Here is a 14,970-nt window from a genome sequence, read left to right on the forward strand (position 1 = left end):
TGTAATGTCTGAAACATTTATATTAACATATTTCCATACAAATAACCCAATGAAAGTTTAGTATTAGTTGTTTTGTTTGTTTTTTTATACTGCAGGTTCTTATTAGTCATCACCTTTATACACATCAGTGTATACATGTCAATCCCAATCGCCCAATTCAGCACACCACCATCCCCACCTCACCGCAGTTTTCCCCCCTTGGTGTCCATATGTCCATTCTCTACATCTGTGTCTCAACTTCTGCCCTGCAAACTGGCTCATCTGTACCATTTTTCTAGGTTCCACATACATGCATTAATATATGATATTTGTTTTTCTCTTTCTGACTTACTTCACTCTGTATGACAGTCTCTAAATCCATCCACGTCTCGACAAATGACTCAATTTCATTCCTTTTTATGGCTGATGCAAGTTATATTTTGTGACTTATTTAGACTGTCAGAATATTGCCACTTCCCTATAAGTGGATTATATAATATATTGTATTATATATAATATATTTAATATATTTTAATTATAAAATAACTAAAATATAGTACAGAAAATGTGGAAAAAGAAAAAAAAATACCTGTAACCAAACAATCTAATACAACTAACATTATTGTGATGATGTAAAATCTTCTGGTCTCTTTTCTGATAGATACATATTTTTTTTTATTGTATTGTGAAATATACATACAAGAGAGTATATATAGTATATGCATAATTTAAAGACCATTGATGAAACAAGTGATTGTGTATCCACTATCCAAGCTAATAAATAGAATATAATCTGTACCTTGAACCCTCTGGATGTCTTACTTAGACCACATCCCCACTCTCTCTCCCTAAAAGTAGCGCTAGTAACATTTTCAGTTAATCATTCCCTTCCTTTTTAAAATAGATTACTTTGCATGTATCCCCCAATAATATATTGTTTAGTGTTTGAACTTTATATAAGTGGAATCACATTGAATATATTCTTCTGTGACTTTTTTTTCCTTAACTTTAAGGCTTTTGATGTTGTTGTTTGTTTGCTTGGGAGAGGACCTGAGTGGGAGCCTGCCTGAGAATACCAGGTGCTGTCAGCTTTGCCACCCTCTCCCACTCAACGTTATGTTTTTGACCTTGATCCATGTTTGCCTATAGCCATAGAAATTTTTATTGCTATATAATATTCTACCGTATGAAAATACCACACTCTATTTATCTGTTCCTACTGTGGATGGACTTTGGAAATCCTTCCAGTTTAACACTTTTACAAAAACTGCTGCAATTCATGTTTCCCTTCCATCTCCTTGTGCACACATCCAAGGGTTTTTCCATAAAAGGTAGCTAGAAATGAAATTTCTGGGTCTCAGGATATGTGCATCTTCAACTGGACTGAGCTGAATAGCATCAGTCGGTTTCTAGCAGTTCTCTGTGAGTTTCTGCTGTAACACGTTCTCAACAAAATGTGTTACCTATTTTCATAAAACTTAAAAACAAGGACCAGAGTGACTTATACCTCTGTATCCTCCTCTTTACATAAAACTAAGCACAGAGCAGATGCTCAGTAAAAATTCTCTGGTTTCTTAATTTTGGAGAATATATTCTGTAAAGTTAAAGATGACTGTACTTAAATATACCATTATTATTTTCACATATAGGAGAAAGCTTTGCTTTTATTTTCAGATTAATATATACATATATAAACATATATTCAGACACGAACACAGAGAGACACAAAAATACATAATGCTTGTTTAGTAACACAAAACAAGGAAGGAAATAGTATCTCTTCTAAAAAGAGAGAATTCTGAAATCTTTCTACCTTACACACACACACACACACACACACTCACACTTATGTGCATTGTGTGTAGGCATGTGTTTGTGCATGTATATATGTGTGTGTACTGCCTTCAATATTTGCATCTGTGAATAAAATGGGTTTTAAAACACTGTCATTTGAACACAGTAATCTAATTCAGAGGCTCACCATTTGGAACCACTGATTAGAGGTTCTCAATTGTCAATTTGTGTAGAAATCCAATTAAAAATACATACTTTGGATTGGGATTGACATTTACACACTACTATATGTAAAATAGGTAACTAATACGAACCTGCTGTATAGCACAGGGAACTCTACTCAATACTCCGTAATGGCCTATATGGGAAAAGAATCTAAAAAAAAAAAAGTGTGGATACATGCATATGTATAACTGAATCACTTTGCTGTACACCTGAAACTAACACAACATTGTAAATCAACTATAGGCCAATAAAAATTTTTTAAGAATACGTAGTTTGAAGTGAGCTTAAATATATACCTATCTAAGCAGAAATAGGGCTTTGGTGAGTTACTTTAAACTCTAAATTTATTTCTTCCCTATCTATAACAGATTTTCATCCTCCTACCATCCCCAGCAATTTAAACCAGTTTTGTTTTATTTTTATTTTTTTGGCTGCACCATGCGGCTTGTAGAATCTTAGTTCCCCAACCAGGGGTTGAACCCGGGCCCCCTACAGTGGAAGCGTGGAGTCCTAATCACTGGACCACCAGGGAATTCCCAAACCACTTTTGTTTTAAAATATAAACCTTTTATTCATTTGTCAAGGCAATCACTTTCAAGACAAACTTTGAGATTTAAGCTAAAAATAGTGTATTTGTGTAATTTCAATGTATTTCAAAATCAGAATATAAAAATATAAATTATAGTTCTAAAAAAGGAATGAAAGAAGTCATTTCTTACTAGTCAAATACAAAATTTCTATCTAAAGTGTAAATGGTTGCTAAACGATATTGGGTTGGTCAAAAAGTTCGTTCAGGTTTTTCCGTAACCCGAACGAAATTTTTGGCCAACCCAATACATTAAAAAGGGTAACACAAATGCATTTGTTATCTAATAATATTGAGAATTATTAGAAGAACAATTCTTTTCACATAATTCAATTGCAGAGAAGTTGTGTTCCACCAGTTAGGACACATAATGAAATAAGTAGTAGAGAATATAAGCTTTCTAGTATCACACCTGAGGTACTCTAGTGGCTCGAATATTTATAATATTACATATGCTTATTTTCACTGATAACACTTCATGTTTTTAACTTCATTAAGCAAAAATGAAGTGGCTGGGCTTCCCTGGTGGCACAGTGGTTGACAGTCTGCTTGCTAATGCAGGGGACACGGGTTCGAGCCCTGGTCTGGGAAGATCGCACATGCCGCGGAGCAACTAGGCCCGTGAGCCACAACTACTGAGCCTGAGCGTCTGGAGCCTGTGCTCTGCAACAAGAGAGGCCGCGATAGTGAGAGGCCTGCGCACTGCGATGAAGAGTGGCCCCCGCTTGCCACAACTAGAGAAAGCCTTCGCACAGAAACGAAGACCCAACGCAGCCAAAAATAAATAAATTAATTAATTAATTAAAAAAAAAATGAAGTGGCTGGACCCTATAGAGCCTGAATAATCTGGATAATTATGAAATCTACATTGCATTTTGTACTGTACAGACTTTAACTTCAACATAAATACACGTATGCCTGACCTCAGCTGTCTGAAGGTTGAAAGATCCCAAAACCTGGAAGTAGCAGACTCAGCTTTGAATACCGTCCCTGACACCTACTAGTTGAGTGACCTCTCAAAGTCTCCATTCCCCCGTTTGTAAAAATAGGATAATAACGCCCATCTCACAAGACTGAAAAGATTAAGTGCATGTGTGTATGTAAATTGCCATTAGTAAACCAAAAAATGCTAAACAAAGGTAAATTATTATTTTTTTTGGGGGGGGTTCAAATTCCAGCTTTATTGTTTAATATCTGAATGACTTATATGGCAAGCTTAACTTTTTAAAGCCTATTTCTTTACCTGAAAATGGCAGTTTGATGAGGATTAAATGAGACAATACAAATAGAGAGTTTAAACATAGTTCATGTGCTAAAGTTTCAGTAAGGCTAATTATTATTTCTTGTTACTTATCTTGTTACCTATATCAGGAGAAAAATTGCTTTGAGTTGTTCTTCCAATAATTATAATAGATTATACTGAACTATCCACATAATCAATGGCCTATGCTTGTGAGAGATCTGAATTGGCTAGCACTAGCTACAGCAAAGGAACAGATCTTTTCTGTCTATAGAGCTAACCGGCCAATATGAAAACTAACCCTTGGCCTTATTAGGTAACTGGGTGAACCAACCTGGACACAAACTATGTAAACATGCCAAGAACATTGTTGCAACGCCCAAGAAATCAGCATCACTATAACGTGATGAATATTACACCCATAAAATGTTTGGATAAGAATTAATATTGCTTATTTCATACAAGGAGACTTCAATTATTTCTTTCTCTTTGCTTTTGTTTTTATATTGCCCTGTCCTTGCAAATCTGTACTCTGTCCTTCTTTATCATCCATTTCTACAACCAAATGGTGGCTTTGACTGTCTCCACCCAGCTGTCTTTTTTCATGTTTTTCTCAGAGGTGAACAAAGTGGGTCACCATGGAAAAGAGCCACGTGCTGCTTCTCACAAGCCTAATTCCCTTTCCCCCACTGCCCTAGAGGTCAGACATTTCCAAGATATTTATGACCCAAATACAGTAACATGCCAGGGAAACCAGACAGCTGTATGAGACAATTCTGGCTCCAAATTAAAAAAAAAAAAAAAACCTAAAGTGACACACAACTGAAAAGTATAAAATTTTGGTGTATTGTAGCATGTGACATATAGAACAAGAGTAATGTAAACCAAGTTATCTTATTTCTCCATAAGTATATAATAGCACTGTGTGTCCCCAGAAGTCACTGAATCATGGCAACTTCTGATCTTATTCCAACCAGTTGCACAAGTACTAGGAATCACACACCTGTTTATTTGTTAATGCAACTGAGGGAACTTGATCATTGGGTTTCAATGACTCTAAACTCTACACACGCATTGTATTTCAGACCAAACATATTTCCTTTCATACATGGGTTTTTGGTGATAATTTCCTATTTGAAAAAGACAGTGTGATTAATATAACACTGATAATTCCTTTTTTGTTATTGTTCTCAGGAAACAATCTAAATTCTGTATAAATATTATCAGCCAAGTTTTAGGAATTTGTATGGTTTCAATAAGGGACAGCATTCCTTTGGGATGCAAGACAATCAATTAAATGCATTTACATAACATCATATCCTAATAGAGGAAATATAATATTAGCATGCACACTATAAATTAATTATAGACTCTGACTACTCCAATTTTCCCTTGGGAGAAGGTTTTCCCCACTGCCCACAGAGAGCTTGATTGAGATATGCTAGGCGTGGTGCCAGTATCCAAAATGCAAGTGATACTCTCTTGGTTATATGCCAGCTCTCACTGTGCCAGTTCTGGAAGAGTTTTCTAAAACAGCACAAAAACATTGATGAGGAGAAAAACATTCACTTTGGCTCAATGAACACAATGCACAATTACTGTGTGCCAGGTACCACAATGAGCAATGGAAAAAAAAAAAAAGACACAGCTCTTTTCAGTTTGGCCAAAAGGCAAGCACATAAATAGGTCATTCAAATGAAACACAGTAAATACTATGATAGAGGTGAGCACAGGGCCATGGGGGTATAGAGGAGGAGCTAGATCTTTTCTGAATTTCAGACTCACTAATTCAATAGTCGACTGGATATCCTTAACTTCTCAACATGTTCAAAACAGAACTCAGAAAATCCCATTCAAATAACTTTGTAGCAACACTACTGTATATAAAATAGATTACCAACAAGGACCTACAGTATAGCACAGGGAACTATGCTCGATATTTTGTAATAACGTCTAAGGGGAAAGAATCTGAAAAAGAATATATGCATATGTATACGTATAACTGAATCACTTTGCTGTATACCTGAAACTAACACAACATTGTAAATCAATTATATTTCGATTAAAAATTGAATAACAACAACAACAAAGAAAAAACTTTGTAGCAGACGCTGCAGGTGTCCTGTTCATTTTATCTGGCCTCCAGAGTCAACTCTGCCTGTATGTGAGAACAGCCCTCAACCAATGACTGAGTGGAGGATACGTAACGCAGCTCTTTCCTGACTCAGGTGGGATAATTCTGTTATGTTCTCTGCAGTAGTCCCACTGAATCTCTGCCCACTGAGGACCATGATGGCAAAAAAATAGGTCAAGTGAAAGGCCCTGGAAATTCCTGTCCTTACTAGGATTGTAAACCAAAAGCAATACCTCATACCTGATGGGACCTCAGAGATGAGCACTGCCAGCAAAGATCTGACAAAAAACAGAGGAAGTGATACCTACTGCGTCCCCGTTTAAGTTGCCTGTTTGGCCTATAGGGGAGTTGGATGGACCCCCAAGAATGACTGTGCAGTATGGTAAATTTCATCGGGTGCCTCCAACTGCAGCTGCTATTTTGATGTAGTCTCTTCTCTGGCAGAAATCAAAGAGTCTCTGGCACTTGGTATGTAGCTATTGATTTGAAAGTGCTTCTTTTCCTGTACCAATTTGCAAGGGCCACCAGAGCCATTTGCTTTTACCTGATGTAACCTCAGTACTATGTCAACTCTCCTGCTCTCTGCCATAATATAGTCTGCAGAGATTACGATCACCTTGTGAGTCCACATCAAATCACACTGGTCCACTGCTTTGATGACATTATATTGATTGGACCTGATCATGACCTGAACAGGAAGTAGCAAGTGTTTTCTCATGACTTAGTAAGACATATGCCAATCAGAGAATAGATAAAACCCTATGAAGATTCAGGGACTCATTACCTATGTGAGATTCCTGGGAGTCAAATGGTATGAAACATCTCAGGATATCTCCTCCAAAGTGAAAGGTAAATTGCTGTGCCTTGCACGGTCTACCACTAAAGAAGATGCACTGGGTGGGTCTTTTTGGATTTTAGAGGTAATATTTACCACATGCGAGTGTGCTCCTTATATCCCATTTACAAGTAATCTGTAAAGCTGCCTGTTTTGAAAGAGACCAGAGCAAGTGTAGGGTGAAGTGCAAGCTGCTCTTTGTGACCCAACAGACCCAATGATATGATACTTGGAGGATCTGTGGGGCTGCAGGAAGTCTCTGGCAAGCAGCAATCAGAGAATCAAGCGTAGAACTCAGGGCTTCGAAGCAAATCTACGTCTCTTCTGCAGATAACAACAATTCTCCTTTTCAGAAACAGCTTCTAGCTGGATACTGATACTGAATGCGTTACATGTAAACCGTGTTTCCTACTATGAACTGGGTGACCTTCCTAGCCATAAGGTTGAATGTGCACAGAAACCATCTATCCTCAAGTGGAAATGGTATGTGTAAGACTGAGCTCAAGCAGGTCTAGAAGGCACAACTAAGTTGCCTAGGCAGGTGGCTTACACTCCTGCAGTATCAACCCCTGGCTCTGCTCCTTCTTCTATAGCCTCACAGGGGAGTTTCTTATTACCAGCTGAATGAGGAAGGAGAAGCTCAGTCCTGATTTACAGAGAGCAAAACAATGTTCTGGGACAAACTGGAGTGGTCACTTGCAGCATTATAGTTCTTCTCAGGAGTGTCTCTGGACAATGGTAAAGGAAAATATACCCTGAGGTCAGAACTTCAAGTAATACATTTGGTTGCCCACTTTTTCTGAACTAAGAGATGGCCAGAAATATGGATTTACCTTGATGCATGGGTGGTTACCAAAAGTTTTGCTGGCTGTTCAGGGACTTGGTAAAAAAAAAAGAAAACAGGATTGAAATATTGGTGAGAGGGGGTCTGGGGAAAAGCTGTGTAGATGGATCTCTCATAGTGGGCACAGAGAGTGAAGATATTTGTGAATACCCTCAAAGAGCATCCATTGCAGAGATAATAATAATCAGGCAGGTAGAAAAAAATGACATATTCTGTATATGTCAATCAGCTTAATTCACCAGCCACTGGAAGGCTTGCTCAATGGGCCTATGTATAAAGTGGTCACGGCCCAAGAATGGAGGTTATTCATGGGCTTAACAACATGGACTGACCAGGAATTTCCTGGCAGTCCAGTGGTTAGGATTCAGTGTTTTCACTGCTGGGGCCCAGGTTCAATCCCTGGTCAGGGAACTAAGATCCTGCAAGCTGCACAGCTGGGCCAAAAAACAAACAAACAAAACCACAACAACAAAAACATGGACTGACCTAGCTACTGTTACTGATGAGTACCTAGTTGGCCAACAGCTGAGACCAAAACTGGGTCCTCAATAAAGCTCCATTCCCCAGGGGACAAGCCAGCTACCAGGTGCAGGCTGATGGCAGTGGATCCCCACATCATGAAGTTGGCAGAGATTTGTCTCCACTGAAATGGATATGTATTTGGATATGGATTTGCCTTCCCTGTTTGTAAATGCTTTTGCAAGTACCAGCATTTGTGGACTTTCAGAATGCTTTATTGACCCTCATTGGCATTCCACACAACATCGCTCCTGGTCAAAGAACTCATTTCACAGCCAAAGAAGTGCAGCATGGAATTCACCACTCTTGTCGTACACACCATCACCCAGAAGCAGTTGGCTTAATAGAAGGATGGACTTGCCCTCTGGACTCACAATGCCAGGTGAGGGATGGGCTTCTAGCCTATACGATGAAAATGCTCTTTGAATCAGCAGCCGGTATATGGTGCTATCTCTTCTGTAACCAAAATAATGGGGTCAGTAATCAAGGGGGAAGTGTTGTAAATGGATCCCTTCAATGTTACACTTAACGACCACTCACAGAAGTTTTGCCTCCATGCTTGCAATTTTCGGTTCTGTTGATGTGGAGATTTTGGTTCCAAAGGGCAGAATATTTTTGCCAGGAGTTACAACAATGGCTCCACTGAATTAGAAGTTGAGACTGACACCTGCCCCTTTGGGGCTTTTTGTATACTGGCAGTATACTTTATACTACTGGAATGACTGATCCAGGTTACTGAGGAAAAATTGAATTGCTGCTATACAATGGGTGCAGGGAGGACTACATCTAGAACCCAGGGGGTTCTCTAAGGAGCCTCTCAGTATTTCCACGTACAATAATGAAATATAATGGAAAACTATAGCCTTAAAGTCAGGACAACTCAACAGTCAGATGCTTCAGTATTAAAAGTTTAGATTACACTACCAAGCAAAGAACCCCTATCAGCTGAGGTCCTACCGGAGGACAAATGAAAAATAGAAGGGAAGAGAGAAGTTATAAATATCAGTTATGGTCTTATGACCAGTTACAGAAATAAAGGCTGTAGCAGCTTTGTATATTTTCTTCCTCGATTATTATGAATGTGTGTTTGTGTATGTATACAGATAAAGAGAGAAAATGATTTTATTCTCTCTCCTTCTCCCTCTTATTATTTTACACAAGTTTTGCTGGAGGTTAGCTTTACAATTTAGTCTTTAGTAGAAGAATATTCAGGCAAGACAATGACTGAGTTCGCTGAGTAATTGACATGGTCCAGAGGTGGGTGGTGTGACTGACTTCCAGAAATTGATTCAATGATTACTAGTGAGAAGGTAAAAAAAAATCTTCATTTATATAAGGGAGAGTTGAATCTTGTTGTGTGGAAATACAGAGTTCTTTTTGTTGGTGGTCAGAAGATGGATATGTGTAGTAGGGTAAGTACGGATGCTGAGTAGCCAAGGGGTACACTGTGTCAGTTACCAAGCTATTATCTCACAGCTGCAAACGTACACTTCTAGACTCTGCTTAATGATGCTAGTACAGGAAATCCCCAAATCACATTTATGCTTTGCAGCTGGCTTCCTGTTAGGCTAATAGGGTGCTCTAGAACGATACTACAAGGCTGGAGGATAATGAATGGACTTGTTGCGTGTTTTTTTCTATCTGTTTTCTGTGCCTGGGAGCTTTGCTCTAGCATCATTTCTTTACCCTAGGAGACAATTTTTTCCCTCCATAGCAGCAGCTTAACTCAGTTTGCCCATTTTTCCTATACTTGTAAAACCATCCTCATTTTGTCCCACTTTAGAGACAATGGTACCAGTTTGCAGACACCTCCCTCTCAGAGATCTGGCTCCCAGTCCAAAGGGCTCCTCTTCCAAACTCAGAGACATCAGCACCAGCTAAGCAGTACCTCAAGCTCTGACATCTCAATTTCAGCTCAATGGGGCTCCACACAAGTTTCCAAGTTTTAATAATTCCAACCTCTTTATTTCACCAGCCTCGGAGTGGTAGCTGTTTCCCACAATTGCTGCCTCCCTAATAATTTAGCATTTTCCTTTTGTCTTTTCCATTACCTAGTTAACGACCTTGTACCTGGTTAACAATTCCTTGTGTTAAATGTTGGTGCAGTTTCTGTCTCCTGACAGGACGCTGACTGATACAGACACCTTCCTAGGATTCCTTCACTTGCTCCCATCCGCCACTCTAGGTTGGAAATTTTTCTCCCATTTTGCTATCATTAACAACTTCCTAGCACAACAATCATCACAGAATTTTGTGATTGCTCTCTAATATCCCTGCTAAATGGAGAACTTTCTATTTCTAAACTACTCATCTTGGCCTCTCCCTTTCCCAGCGTAGTGCCTAGAAAATAGAGACATTCCGTGAATATTGTTGAACAAATGAAAGAATAATTCAGTAAGATTCCCCATGGGATGATGACAGAGGAGAGAGACAGAGGTAGCCACTAGGCCAGTGGCTCGCCCATTTTTTGGTCTCAGGAGTCCTTTACAGAGTAATATACTGGTAAATGTTTAATAAATATATTTTTTAATCTCTGTACATTTGCTGATTTTTGTTTTGCAAATACTCTCTCCATGTCCAATTTCAAGCCATAAATATGATGTCATTGAACAAAGAATTGGAAAGAGATGCTCACCTTGACCGTCATGAGCCAGTGCCAGCCAGCCTGCACACCACTGCTTTACACTCTTAAACATTATTGAGGACCTCAAAAAACTTTGTGTGGATTATATCAATAAATACTTATAGCATTAGAAAGTAGAACTGAAAAATTCTTAAAATTTTTATTTGTAAATTCTATCAAAAATAACAATGCTACTACTTGTTGGCATAAATGCTATTTTTATAAAACATTTTTACAAAAGAAAAACCAATTAGCGCAAAAAGGAGGCATTGTTCTACATTTTGGCAATTCTCTTAATGTCTGGGTTACTAGAAGACTTCTCATATCTCCTTCTACATTCATTCTGTTGTCATATGTTGTTTTAAGTATATGAAGAGAATCTGGCCCCATACAGATATGTTATTAGAAAAGGGTTTTAATAAACCTTTTAGATAATTGTGGATATTTTTCATTGATGCTATACTAAAACTCAACAAGGGCAGTATCCTAAAGGTTAGTTACAATGTGGAATCTGAAACCATATAATGAGATTTTAAACTCTATCACGATAAAATCCATTGGTCTATCTTGCATTTTGAGTGGATCTTTTACCCAGCATGATTTTGTAACATAAAGCATCGGTCGGGCTTCCCTGGTGGCACAGTGGTTAAGAATCCGCCTGCCAATGCAAGGGACACGGGTTCAAGCCCTGGTCCGGGAGGATCCTGCATGCCGTGGAGCAACTAAGCCCGTGTGCCACAACTACTGAGCCCGCGCACCACAACTACTGAGCCCGCACACCACAACTACTGAGCCTGTGCTCTAGAGCCTGTGCTCCAGAGCAAGAGAAGCCACTGCAATGAGAAGCACACGCAACGCAATGAAGAATGGCCCCCACTCGCTGCAACTAGAGAAAGCCCACAGCAATGAAGACCCAACGCAGCCAAAAATAAATAAATAAAATAAATAAATTAAAATAAAAAAGCATCGGTCATTTGGAAAGGATTGCTTCACTGAGTTATGCAGATCTCCAAAATGTTAATATATTTCATTATATAATATCAAAACATATTCACTAATATCACCACCAATCTCATTAGTAAAGTTTTTAAGTATTGGGAAACTATTAAGCTCACAGTGGTAAATACAAATTTCCCCAAATTCTAATTTTCGCTCCCATTTTTCTCATTGGCAATAAACACTATCAGTTGTTTTCCTTGAAGTGACAGGTTCACTTCAAGCATTTTTAATGAATTATCTGCCAAATGCCTGAGTCTGAATAACCATAGTTTTTCTGTCAGTCATTTTTTCCAAGTGAAAATGATGTCCCACAAGAAAAGCAGCTAGTTCAGCTTCTGTCTCAAACACACATGTGCTTTTACTAAAGACAACTATTGTACTTTTCTGTGTGCAGCGGAAATGCTTTATGTATATTTCCCATTTTTTTAAACATAGAATAAATGTATAACCAAGTGTCAGGCTTTAATAAAATAAATTCTTGCTTCTTCAAGGACATTCTTAAGAGAAACTGGCTTTGTGTGTGTGTGTGTGTGCATGTGTGTATGTGGTTTGGTTTTTACTGCGAGTGCATGACAGTGAGAAAAACAATGATTCCTAGTACAGTTCAGTGCCACTGCCTTGAGTCACACTGAGATGCCAGCAATTTTAACCACCATTGCTTTACACCATTAGTGCAAATGTCAACACAGAGAGACAAGATTACAAGATTGTACCATCTTAGCATTATAATAAAAGTAATTTTGACTTCAAAGACTCCAGAGAGGATCTCCCCGTAGTCCACTGACCACACTTTGAGAAGTGCTACACAAGACAACTGAAATCATCTCTAGGCATAAGTCGTCTTCTGGGGACTTTCCGTATACATAAGGACTATACCAATGTGAAAGATGGAACATGTCCTGAAAGGTGTTTCCCCAGGTCACTATGCTAGAAAGAAAAGAATGGAAAGAAAGAAAAAAAAAAAGGAAGAAAGACTTACTGAGAGCTACATTAAATAAGTGAATCCTGTCCACAAGTCCCTCCTGAGCAAGCATCTCTGGGCCGCCGTGATCACCATGAGACCACTCAGCTCTTCCATAACACCTGTCATCCCTGTTACCATCCAGCTCTGACTTTGAACTGAGGGCACCCAGTATAGAGGCTCATAGAAACTGCGATATTATGAGGACAGTAATCCAAGCGCTCCTCTGAGACAGAGATTAACTAGACAAATCAGACTCCCTTTCTAAAATGTAAAAGGGAAAAAAAAAAAAGAATCAGCCAGGTGCAGATGGGGGGGGGGGGGGAAAACCACCCAGATAAGAAATGGTAGTCAGGGCTATAAAAGGTCACGGGCATTCAATAATTATAAAATAAGCTGAAGCTGCAAGAAAGGAGACATAATGCGTGAGGAGAAACAATGAGGGAGAGAAAGGGGGCTGAAGAGAAGGTGAGCAAGTAGGTCAGTAGAAGCAGAAGCAGTAAATGCAGAGACAAAGAGGAACAAAGTCACCATCATTGGGTAAGTTCAACAAATTTCTGCTACTGAGCAGCTAACTAGAAAGTCTAGTTCTTAGAGTTGCCAAGCCAGGCCTTAGCTCTTAGCAGAGATTCCTTTTGTCTGTGAATATCCTTCCAAGACCCCGCTGTTTAAAAAAATAATGGGTGAATCTCTGTTCCTTGTATCCAGTGGAACCTAATTACCTCCTAACTACTGGGAAGACATCATGCTAGATGCTTTCACATCATTATCTCAATTATAAACCGTATTTCTCAGCTTAAGCCTAAGTACCAACAATGCTCCCACACATCAGGTGTGACAGAAGCTAACAAAGTTGATGTGATTTTCATGTTCCACAAGCCATAAAATACATACAGAGGCCACAAGCCAGAAGGACCTGTGTTGAAGAATTTGTTGTTTTTTCCTCCTGGTTCAAAAAGAGAAAAACAATTGAACTGCATAGCATTAGGGTGATAAGAGAAGAAGGTGTATCCAGTTGAGATTTCTTTAGTTATTTAAAAACAAATCCAGGTGAATTAAATTAAGCAAACAAGGAGAATTTATTATATCACTACAGAGGTAACTCACGGAAGCATAAAGGAATGCTCAGCCTCAGAAAGAGCCACACCTGGATTTCCTCTGTGTCTCTCCGTTCCTCTCTGTGTAACCATTGCATTCTTCTCTTCCTGCACGCTAGCTTTCTCTGTTCCCCTGTCTGTCTGGCAGAAAGGCTACCCACAACTCCTGAGTTTGCAGGTCACCACTCTACCTCACAGGGAAACTGAGTCAATCTCCTCCTTCCCTCTCTTTTTTCTTCCCTCTACTCCTCATCCACCTCAATTCCATATTCGTAGGGAAAGTGCTCTGATTGGTCCACCTTAGGTCAAATAGTCGTCATTGGTACAGTGAACTGCAGCTGAGAGGCAGAATGAAGGAACCACCTTCTATGAAATGGAAATGGTGGTGGAGTAGCATGGGGGCTGGGGCATGGTTGGTCTGGTCTTATCACCATGGATCACCAGATTGGGGCAGTTGGGTGGAGGGTGGGTTCTTATTATTAGCTGATTGATTCCAAAGGATGACCACTACAAAAGGTGAACCATGTATCTGTACCACATTAAGCAAAACAACTCTTAAATGATTCCAAATGGATATGACTCCATCTCATGACCTTGGAAAAGGACATTCCAGATCCACTACCATCAAAAAAAAAAAAAAAAGTCTGCTGATCTCCAACAAAGTCAAAATGTGTTTTGAGAAATCCTTCCCTTTGCAGACTTCCTCCTACCATGTGCCTTATATCTCAGAGCCACTTCACTACTCAACACGGGCAGACTATCTCCCACGCAATACCCCACATTCCAGACCTGTTCTTTTTCTTTCCTTTCACTCAAGCAAAATCTATCTGTTCTATATTGTAGTCTTTTGCTCCATGATAGCAGCTGGAAAAGTAACCTGTGTTAGAGTTTTAATGGTCTAATACTGTTAACCATTCCAAATAAAAGAAATGTTTATTAGACATAATTTCTTACTTTAGAGGAGTGGTTCTGATGATAGCACGACCTCGGACCAATTTGGGGAAAAAAAAAAGAAAGATACACCAAGAAAGAAGATCCATCACTGTATGTATTATTTACAATGCAACCCATTTCTCCTAAAATCTGGGGCTTGATGTTTCCTTCTGTTTCCATTCCAAACTGGTAATCTTGTTT

Source organism: Balaenoptera physalus, assembly GCF_965194825.1.
Source record: "Balaenoptera physalus genome assembly, chromosome: 5".
Classification (NCBI taxonomy): Eukaryota; Metazoa; Chordata; class Mammalia; order Artiodactyla; family Balaenopteridae; genus Balaenoptera; species Balaenoptera physalus.